At 43.3% G+C, this 8,326-nt stretch overlaps 1 pseudogene; it reads right to left on the bottom strand.

The window, feature by feature from the left end:
* Positions 1-6,935: 6,935 nt before the first annotated feature.
* LOC102022967 lies at positions 6,936-7,491 on the bottom strand (annotated as a pseudogene).
* Positions 7,492-8,326: the final 835 nt, after the last annotated feature.

Genomic DNA, 8,326 nt, shown 5'->3' with positions numbered 1-8,326 from the left:
GCTGGCCGCAGACTGCTTCAGCCTTGTGAGTGCTAGGATTACAGGTGTTCACTACTACCCCTGGCTTGTCACTTCTTTTTTTTTATTTTTATTTTTTTTGTGGTTTTTCTCCGGTACCGGGAACCGAACTCATGACCTTGCACTTGCCAGGCAGGCGCTTTTGCCGCTGAGCTAAATCCCCAGCCCCTGGCTTGTCACTTCTTAACCCACTTTCTTCCTCAGTACCCACAGCCACTCCAGTCTGGGGGGATGAGGAACTCAGCTCAACTCAACCGCTGCCACCAGATGCCAGAAGCCTGGCTTGGCTGGGAGCAGAGACGAGCTGATGTCCTGATGTCTTCATTCACAGAAGGGATGAAAGGCTACTTGCCCGTGCTGCCTGGCCACCCACTGGGTCCATTGGTTTCTTCAAGCCCAAAACCCAGGTGTCTAAACTATTTGGTAGATGTTAAAGATGAACATTTCTAGAGACAAACTGAGGCTATACCAGAGTTCCTTCTTTGTAGGTGCTCTTGCATTGGTCCTCACAGTGAATTGGTAATTTCCACAATGATTTGAGGTTTGTGGGTTTAGTTTACATGTGTGTGCTAGGCACTCATAGAGACCAAGTGAATTTATTAAAGTCCCTTCAGATGCCGGGCATGGTGGCACATGCCTGCCTGTAAACCCAGCACTTGGGAGGCTGAGACAGGAGGATCATTGGGAGTTCAAAACCAGCCTGGGCTATAAAGTGAGCTCAAGGCCAACCTGAACTGCATAGCAAGACCCTGTCTCAAAGAGACAAAGACAAAACATAAATAAATAAAGTCCTTTCAGGCAAAGTGAACTCCAGTAATAAAGCAGGGGGAGAGGATGGTCTCAATTTAACAAAAGATAACCAGGCGTGGCGGCACCTACATGCCTATAATTCCAGCACTCATGGGAGACTGAGGCAGGAGAATCAATGTGAGTTTGAGGCTGGCATGAATTATAGTGAGACTACGTCTCCAAAAAAAAAGAGGGTTTGTTTGGGGGTGGACATCAGTGGTAGAGAGCTTGCCTACCATGTGCAAGGTGCTGGGTACCTGTTTTAACGCCCAGCACTGAAAAAAGTGAGTATAAACATTCAGCTGAAGGTGAGATACCCACTTTAACATTCAGTGAAGAGTGTCTGGGTCCGGCAGTCTGTTTGGAACCTGGTGTCTCTATCTCTGTTTGTCTTGGGCTAGTCAGATTGCTCAGAAAGATAGCCATAGCCTAATCTCCGGTTGGAAGCTGAGGGTCTGCCAGAGTTCCAGAGCCAAGTGAGCCGCAAAGCCAGGATCTCAACATTCAAGATCAGTGCATACTGACCCCTCCAGACTCCTGCACGGTAGGAGTCTGCCTGGTGGCAGCCCCACCCACCCCTCCATCCCAACCTTCAATCCCAGCAGCCTGTGTGCAGCATGCCCAGTTCTGAGTGTTCTGGGGATGTTTCAGTGTAGAACACAGTTTGCCTTAGCTTTTCTCATTGCCTGGTTTCTTTTTTTTTTTGGTACCAGGAATTGAACTCAGGACCTTGTGCTTGCCAGGCAGGTGCTGTGCCAGTGAGCCATCTTCCCGGCCCTCATTGCCTTTTATTTATTTATTATATATATTTATTTATATATATATTTATTTATATATATATTTATTTATATATATATTTATTTATATATATATATTTATATATATATATTTGTCTTTTTGAGACAGGGTAGTACAAAACATAATTTTTTAAAGTGCACGTTTTGTTTGTATGGGCTACAGACTCACCTCCAGGCCGTCAACCGTGCTGCCTCCCTGCAACACCCATTGCTGGCAGATGTCACAAGAAACACAGACAGGCATCCAGCCACACACTAACAGCCTGATAGACCATTAATCACCTTAGGCAAGATCTCCATGCCATCACCAATGCAGCCATCACCGTACATTCTGCAGTTCCCAACCCATACACCCTTTTTGGACCATTACTCAATTGCCACAAACTTGTAGTCCTCCTGCCTCAGCTTCCCAGAGTGCTGGGATTACAGGCATGTACCACCATATCTAGCTTTAATTAATGATTTTAATTAATTATTTTGATAAGCATTACTTATGTCAAAACATACTTTCACATTGAAACATTGGTTTCCTTGAATGCTCTTTAAAAATGAACACTAGCCAGGCATGGTGGCACATGCCTGTAATCACAACAGTAGGGAAACTGAGGCAGGGGAAACACTGTGAGTTCAAGGCCAGCCTGAACTACATAGTGAGACTTATTGGGAGCTGATTAGGCTCCAGATCTTAGAGACGAGCTTAAAGAAAAGGATTAAATAAAGACAAATGCAATGTCATTGCTAAAGAAAATTACAAGCCAGACATGGTAGGGTACCCCAGTCCCAGCACTCAGGAGGCTGAGGAGGATTGCTCCCAGTCTGAAACCAGCCTGTCTCTAAAAAACAAACAAAAAAAGTTCAACCCTTCCTGGAGGCAACCATCACCCTAATTCTATCATAAAGGTCCCTCAAGGTATTGCTAGTACTATTTTTAAAAATAATGTAACCAACAACATTTTTGGAATAAAACAATTAGTAGGAGCTGGGAGAATAAATCAGTAATAGAGCACATGTTTAGCATGCGCAAGGCACTGGGTTCCATTCTCAGCTCCATACACACATAAATTAATAATAAGTGTTAAAGTCCTTCTGTCAGAAAGGGGATTATAACCGTACTCAGGATTTAGCTCTTTGCCACAACATGAACCAGAGATGATACCTCTAGCTCCACTTAGACCGATCACATCTCCTGCACTGCTCCAAGAATCTTTCTCCAAATTAAAAATAAAGCTCTTCAATGACAACCCCAAACTCAAATTAATTGTTCTATATGTTTATCAGTCAGACCATTCCAAGAGTAAGATGCTGCAACGGACTGCATCCCCTTACAAAGGGAAGGATATCTGTGAATAATGTCTCTACCCACTGAGGGGTGAAATGATATGAGATGATCATCAATAAATTGTTTCTTAGATGCAGAAACAACTCCAGACATGTTCAACCACCTTATATTTGGCAAAGGGGCCAAACACATACACTGAAAGAAAGACAGCCTCTTTAATAAACGGTGCTGAAAAAACTGGTTCTGCACATGCTGAAAATTGAAACTGGACCCATATCTCTCACCATGCACTAAACTAAAGTTGAAATGGATAAAGATCTAAATATTAAGAGAGAAACATTAAATCTGGTAGCAGATAGGATAGGTAAAACTCTTGAAGACATTGGCATAGGCACAGTCTTTATGAATAAAACCCTGATCACACAGGAACTATCACAAAGAATCAACACTTAGGATCTCATCTTATTAAAAAGCTTTTGTACAGCAAGAGAAACCACCAACAGAGTGAAGAGACAATCCACAATGTGGGAAAAAATGTTTGCATGCCGTTCGTCAGACAAAGGTTTACTATCAAGAACGTATAAGAACTCAGAAAAATCAGACCTCCCAAATTTAAAGAAGACCCAATTCAAAAATGGACATCGAGATGAATACACACTTTTCAGATGAAGAAATACAAACATCAAATAAATATATGAAAAAATATTCAACATCGCTGGTTATTTGAGAGATGCAAATTAAAACACTGAGCTTCCATCTCACCCCAAAAGAATGGCTATTATCAAGAAATAAAACAATTACAAACGCTGGAGGGGCTGTGCGGGAATAGGAATCCTTCTTCACTGTTGGTGGGAGTGTAGACTGGTGCGACCACTGTGATAATCAGTGCGGACATTCCTTAAGAAACTAGAATTGGAGGTCCCATTTGACCCAGCTATTCCCCTTCTGGGTATCTTCCTACAACTAAAAATATACCACAGCAATATGTGTGCACCCATATTTATAGCAACACAATTTGTATTAGCTAGATCTTGAACACAACCCAAATGCCCATCAACTGAGGAATAGATAAAAAAGATGTGGTCTTTTTATATAATGGAGTATTACTCAGCCATAAAGAAGGACAAACTGGAGACTTTTATAGGAAAATGGATGCTATTCGAGGCAATACTCATAAGTAAAATAAACCCAACACAAATGTGTAAACATTGTATTGTCTGTCTCCCTAGTGTGAGAAGCTGAAAGAGTAAATGTGATCCAAAATGTACAATAGATGTTGTAAAATGGGAAGAAATTTCAAAAGGAAAGAGAAACTGGTTTAGGGGAATGGAAAAAAAGAAGGAAGGGCAAAACAAAAGGGGGAAAAAAATATATATATATATGTATACATGAAAATATTAAAGATAGGCATGCTGCTAATTTCCCTCAGTCCACTGAAAAGATAGGTTTGTGCTAATATTGTCTGAACAATTAAATACTGCTATCTCATACTCTGAGTAAGTAATTCAAAGAGAACAACGCCCAATGTGGCAATGTGTTGACATTGCTACCCTGTCATTGTTCTGGAATTTTGTTCTTATGTTTATGTGTTTATTGTGGTTTTTTTATTGCTTTTTCTTTAAAATAAACCAAAAAAAAAGTTTTAAAAATTTTCTTTACATTGGCTGATGTAGTGACTCAAATAGACCAAGTTCCAAGGATACACAAAAAAAGTTTAAATCTCCAAATGAAATGATTTATGGACCACAGACATAATGAATAGCATATGGGTAATGAATAGCCTTAGATTTCTTTTTGGCCAACTTCGGTAGATTCTGTGAACTTGCTAACATTTCATGCGGCACCTAAATTTATACCACAGGTGAAGGTTATATCTAAGCTAAAAGAAAAGGTAACATCTAAAGTAGACCCAGGCAGTCACTCATGTTTTCTTGATTTAATTTGCAAAATCACGAGTGATGGTATCACTGTGTCTTCCAGTCCCTCAGGATTTGTCTTGTGTAACTGGTTGGTTCACAAGCATTGCTGTCTGCTGCCACAGTCTCCGGTGCTTCCACGCATCCACCGTCCTGACAGATGATTCAACAAATGCTTAAAGGCAGAATCGAGATGAATAATGCTGGCCAACACATACAGTGAAAAGAATCTCTTACAGGCAAACTTGTCTTAAGAATCAATAACAGTGAAAAATCTGGACAATCCTTTTCCTTCTATTCTGGTACTAGGGATTGAACCCAGGACCATCCTACTGAGCTACATCCCCAGCACTCCCTTTCCCACCTTTCAGATATGGTCTCACAAAGTCACAAAGTTGCCCAGGTTGGGCTTGAACTTGCAAGTCTCCTGCATCAGCCTCCCACAGAGTCCAGCACTGGGAAATACTTGATAGTCTTTCCCGAAGCTTTGGTTGAATAAAACCAACACTAGGGACAGAAAATGTAAAGAGTCTCATCAACTTGGAAAAGGATGATGGTTCTATAGCCATGGTAATGAGTATCCACCAGAACTAGATTTTAGATCTGTTCCATTCATGAACAATCTGGCAGAAGTGAATGCATTTTTACAAGTCAAAGTCAACTAACCACTGCCAGCTAGCGGGTTGTGGTGGGTGTGATCCCAGCACTCGGGAGGCTGAGGCAGGAAGATCACTGAGAGTCTGAGGCTAGCCTGGGCTACACAGTGAGTTCAAGGCCAGCCTAGACTACATAGCAAGACCCTGTCTCCCCTCCTCCCTCCTAAAAAAACAAGGCAACTAACCACTGCCAGCTCCTTACTTCTCAAAGTTAGCTGGTCAGGGTTAGACTCACTCAGCCAAAATGAATTTTAAATGCCAACCTCCAACAGCCCAGCACAAGTAACCACACTTTACAGATGATGTTAAATGCCTATGGGTCTAAGTCCAGCAACACTTGAACCCCATGTCACCCCAAAAACCTTATACAAGATCACACTCTGCTATGCTAGGAGGGACTGACAGACCTATGTAATTTTCCCTTCCCTGGGGAGGAGGGATGTGATATACTCGAGGCCCCACTGACAGGACTGGGGTATGGGGAAGACCGTTTCCGAGGATGTATTTGTAGGGTGTGTGCCCATTCATAGCCAAATGATGGAGGATTTTATTTCCGTGGATGCTAACAGCAGACATTGACAGAAGAGGGGAACTATTGTTTGAGAGTGTACTGGGTATCTCCACCAGGAAAGGTAAGACAGAAATCCTAATAAGATCCAGCTGGGGCTGACCTTGTTCCAAGAATATAACAGTATTAGCAATGTGTTTGGGTTTCTCTTCCAATATGTTATTGGGGGGGGGGGCAGGAATCGAACTCAGGACCTTGCACTTGCCAGGCAGGCGCTTGTGACCAATATGTTATTTAATACTATAATCTCATTTTAGAGCCAAAGAAAGACTTCTGGTGAATTAGTGAATAAACAACACAACTAGAAATCAAATAGACCAGTAAGTTCTGCCCTCTGTATCAGGGCTCCTCAAAGTCTAGATGGGCTAGGGCGTAGCTCAGCTCTTACCTAGCATGGATGCAGCCCTGGGTTCGATCTCCAGCACACACGCAAAGTCCAGAGACCACTATAACCAGAACTGCCCTAAGCCAGGTGCAGTGAAGTGCGCCTGTAGTCGCAGCTGCTCAGGAAGCTAAGGCAGGGAACTCACCTGAGCCCAGGAGTCTAAGGCTGGCCTATACAAGTTAGCAAGGCTCAATTTCAAAAACTTAAAAAGAAGAGTAAGAGTTAGAATTACCTATGACACCCATTTCTATACTTTTTTTTTGTTTTTGTGAGACAGGGTCTTGCTGTGTAGTTTAGATGGCCTCAAACTCTGGGAATCCTCCTGCTTCAGCCTCCAAAGTGCTGGGATTACAGGTGTGTGCTACCACACTCAGCAGAAATACATGTTCTTTTTATTTGTTTAACCATTATTTAGTTTTTATTCATAACCATAAACTTAATTCTGCAATCCAGCTACATTTAGAGGGGAGCAAAGAAAATACAGAACCAAAGAACTGCAGTAGGAGCAGAGATGATGGGGCGTTTGGGCAGCTGGGGCGCAGGGTGCTCTCCTGAGCTACAGGAAGGGTCTGGTGGTGGCGATACACACAAGTCACACGCGTTAGAGCTGTCCACAGTCGGTGATGTGATGCTGGTCTTGCCGTTGCTGGGCCGGAAGCGCTCCGTGGCCTCCATGGTGTTCGTGCCCTCTTTCACCTTCCCAAAGACACGGGCTTGCCGTCCAGCCCCTCGGTCTTGGCAGCGCAGATGAAATACAGCGAACCGTTTGAGTTTGCTCCAGCACTTGCCATGGACAAGATACCAGGAACTGCGTGCTTCAGGATGAAGTCTTCGTCATTGAATCTCTCCCCATAGATGGACCTGCTGCCAGTGCCCTCGTGGCATGTGAAGTCACCACCCTGGCACATAAATCCTAGAATAATTCTGTGAAAGTAGGAACCCTTACGACCAAAACCTTTCTCTCCGGTGCTCAGAGCACAAAAGTTTCCTGCTGTCTTTGGAACTCCGCAAACAGCTCGAAGGAGATGCAGCCCAAGGCCTCCCGTCAGCAGCGATGCCAAAGAACACGGTGGAGCTGAGCATGGTTGGCAGTGAGTAGAATGGGGGACAACAGCGCTTGCCAGAAACATATGTTCTTAAACCCTCTCTGGGTCTAATAAATCAGACGGCTGTGGGCTGGGCCCAGAAATCTGCATTTTTTAAATTTTTTTTTAAAGAGCAGAATATATTTATTGAGGGAAAGAAAGTTTCCATCCAAGAGAGGGACAGAAAGGGGCGCGAGTGGATTGCCAAGGACCCTGCCCCTCCCAGGGACTTTATAGAGCAAAACGCTGAGGTGAGGCGGGTCCAAGATAGGGGGACAATGGGAATTACAAGGTGGGCATGAGGTGGGACACAACTACGGTCAGCCAATAAGATTACGAGTATAATTGTTCAGGTAAAATTGAGTAAACGGGGATCAAATGGAGAAGCGAGTCACATAGCAAGCGGGCATGAATACAGAACAGGGGCTTTTCCTGTAGGGGGCTGGGCTAGTGACTCTTTTTGGCTTTTTGAAGGTGGTTGTTACTTATTTAGAATATCAATCCCTGATTTCACACCTAGGGGGTATGTGGGTGCATTTGTTTAGTCCTTTTGTCTTGAGGTCTGGCCCACAGGTCCCTTAGATATGACGAGGCCTAAATACTTTACCTCAACACTGTAAAGTTGTGCCTTAGATTTAGAGACCTTACAACCTCTGTCTGCTAGAAAATTTAGCAAAGCACAGGTGCGTTGGCTCTGAGGGGCCACGTAATAGAATGTGATCTACATACTGTAAGACTGTGACCTGGGAAAACTCAAAGCATGCCAAGTCATGGGAAAGCACTTGCCCCAAAAGATGTGGACTATCCCTGAACCTTTTTTTTTTTTTTTTTTT

The sequence above is a fragment of the Chinchilla lanigera genome, unplaced genomic scaffold (genome assembly GCF_000276665.1).
Source record: "Chinchilla lanigera isolate Chin_1 unplaced genomic scaffold, ChiLan1.0 scaffold00040, whole genome shotgun sequence".
In the NCBI taxonomy this organism is placed as follows: Eukaryota; Metazoa; Chordata; class Mammalia; order Rodentia; family Chinchillidae; genus Chinchilla; species Chinchilla lanigera.
The sequence above is the reverse complement of the archived record's forward strand: the minus strand, read 5'-3'. Positions and strand labels throughout refer to the sequence as shown.